Here is a 2,887-nt window from a genome sequence, read left to right on the forward strand (position 1 = left end):
GTATATGGTCTGCGTGCACACACACACACACACACACACACACACACACACACACAGAGCGGATTTCTGTCATGTGGAAGTCAAAGGCCAGCTCTGTGACGTTGGTGCTCTTCATCCATCTTTCCGTAGGTTCTCGGGATCCAACCCAGGTTGTCAGGCCCTGTGGCAAGCGCTTTGCTGGCTGAGCCCTCTTGCCAGACCAACTGTCAGGAAGTTTTATCAACCAGGTAATAACTTCATTGTGCAGCAGTAGGAACACTAGAAGTGGGTTACATCACTGCCCTGTGGTAAATGCTCCACACTGGGCTGCTGTGGGCTGCCCTCCTGTCTCGGTGAGTCCTCGGCCGGGGCACAGAGATGGCGGCTATCGTCCAAGTGTGATCTCAATGGTCACCATTAAATCCCACCTCATCCATGACAATTCACACAGATATATTGCCACCTCTCCTCTGTTAACTGTCCCACAGGGGCTGAAGCCAGCTGCTACCCATTCCGAAAAACAATCTCCTGCATCTTAATAGGCACCGAGGCAGCCTGCTCCCCTGACAGTTGCAAATGGCTGTCTTTTAAGGTGGGCGCTTTGGCGGTCTGCTTGCTTCATGGAAGTGAACCTAACTCAGGTGGGTGGAGAAGGCTCACACACACTTCAGGGCTTTGTCCCTTCCCTGAGGAAATAAAAAGAAAACAAACAGGGGCTGGAGAGTTAGTTCAGTGGTTAAGAGAAATGGCTGCTCTCCCAGAGGACCCAGATTTGATTCCCAGCACCCACATAGCAGCTCACAACCATCTGTTAACTCCAGTTCAGAGGAAGTCCTCTTCTGGCTGCAGAGGGTACACACACACACAGACACACACACACACACACACACACACACACACACACACACACACACACACACACTCAAAACGCCCATATACATAAAATAAATTGGAAAAAAAAGATAAGTGAAGTTAGAAACACTTCAAGGAACTGAGAGACTTGCTAACAAAGATACTGGGTTTGCCTTCATCTTCCTCCTCAGCCACTCCCGGTTGTGTCGAGGATTTAACCCAGGGTCTCGCATTCATCAGACTACCGGATGCAGAGTCTATCTCCCTGACATCTGCTTTCTGCATTCAACCTGACCTGGAGCAAAGGTAGAGAAACATAAAGCCTAAACCACCCTTTGACTTCTCTCCAGAGCTCCAATATCATCTGTGTCTATGCAAATAAGGTGTTTCTTCTTCCTCGACATGGGAGAAGGATTCTTCCTCCCGCATTCATGCTTTCCGGCCAGCAGAGAGCTGATGGCCTGCCCGGGGGCCACAGCAGGTTTCTCTCTGGCTTTCAGAGTAGATGAATCCACAGAGAGGGTGCCCAGCCTCGAGCTCAGTGGCTTCCTGTCTGACTGGCCCCCCTTCTGCAGCCCCTGGCCATAGTTTGACGTTCAGGCTCTTGATCGTCAGACAGGAGTCATTCCGTCACATCCCCAGTCCCTGCGCTGATCCCGGTGTGCCCACTGGGGTGATGATTAGATTTCAAGTGAGATGTTACCTTGGCAACCAAGTTACCGGCTCACTCAATTAACCCGCTTTCCCCTTGTAATCAATACTCATTAGCTTCCAATCGCTTCTTTTTTGTGTCTTGCAGCTCTAACTGCATTCAGGCCCAGCCAGTTTCTTACAGGCAACAGCCAGCTCACTCTCAAAACCAAGGAAATGTTTGAATCCGGCAGAAGGCCTCTCCTGGACACCTCGAGGCTGTGGCCTTCATTCAGGCTCCTTGGAGAAGGTGCTAGCTGGTCATCTAGGTAGCACTCCAAGGGAGCCTCCATCTTGCTTCTGGCATTCCATCAGACCGCAGGGAAGTCAGCCAGGAGGACGATGGCATGTTGGCCTTCAGAACTGGAAAGAAGGTTTTTTCTTTTTTTTTTTTTTTTTTGTCCCCTTGGAAATTCTTGGATCTTCCAAGCGAGAACCACTACGTTGTGGGTATGGTAGGCAACCCAGGTTGAAGATAGAGAGAAAACGTAGATGCTCAGAAATCTGTTCCCTCCTCGCTCTGCTTCTAAAGGATGGCGGTGGCATTCATGAAGAGAAAAGGTTCTCTCTTCCTTCATTGCACAGAGGTGGGGCTGTGACAATGGCCATTCCAGAGCTTCTGTCCCATCTCAGAGCTGGTGCCATACAGGGACCCGGCCTAGCCTTATTTGTGGAGTAAGAATGTCACTGGGGCTGGTCAGAGGGGACAGTGGGATTGTCCAGAGTCATGGACATATAACTACTGCATTTGAGCATAGTACATGTGAATACCACCTCCCATGTGTACACATGCATGCAGAATAAACAAAAATATAATGAAAATTAAAAGGAAAAAGGGAAAGGGCTACTTCTGCCTTAAGCAACGTGTCCTATTGGGTGGTCAGCTGACCAAGTCAAGCTCTCTCTCTCTCTCTCTCCAATCCCTCCCCTCCCTCCTCTTTTTTCTTACTATTTCTTTTTTAGAAAATTCTTTAGAATTATTAAAATTATATGTAGGTGTTCTGCCTTCATGATTGCCTATGCACCACCAGCATGCAGTACCCGGGGAGGCCGAAAGGGGGCGCCAGATCCATCAGAACTGGAGTTACTGAAGGACACAATGTGCGCCTCTGTGTGGTTGCTGGGAATCGAACCTGGGTCCTCTGGAAGAGCATCAGGCTCTTAACCACTGAGACATCCTCCAGCCCTTGTTTGCTTGTTTATAAATAAGGAGGTTCCATGCAACCTGAGCTGGCCTCAAACTCACTCTGTAGCCAAGGATGGCTTTGAACTCCTGATCCTGCTTCTGCATGCCCAGTGCTGAGACTGCAGTGTACTCACCCTGGTTTGCTCATTTCAGTATGCAGCAGAGGAGGACCTTGGGCTC

The 2,887-nt window shown here is 49.6% G+C and overlaps 1 long non-coding RNA gene across 2 annotated transcripts; it reads left to right on the forward strand.

The window, feature by feature from the left end:
- On the forward strand, nt 1–1,849 carry Gm35294. 2 transcript variants are annotated; one of them, XR_390790.2, is made up of 4 exons: nt 1–227; nt 468–620; nt 1,023–1,137; nt 1,631–1,849. It is a non-coding gene; the product is annotated as a predicted gene, 35294 (long non-coding RNA). The 2 variants fall into 2 exon arrangements; XR_390791.2 differs by having other exon boundaries at nt 468–571.
- The last annotated feature ends 1,038 nt before the right edge of the window (nt 1,850–2,887 follow it).

This window comes from Mus musculus, chromosome 4, assembly GCF_000001635.26.
Source record: "Mus musculus strain C57BL/6J chromosome 4, GRCm38.p6 C57BL/6J".
Taxonomy (NCBI): Eukaryota; Metazoa; Chordata; class Mammalia; order Rodentia; family Muridae; genus Mus; species Mus musculus.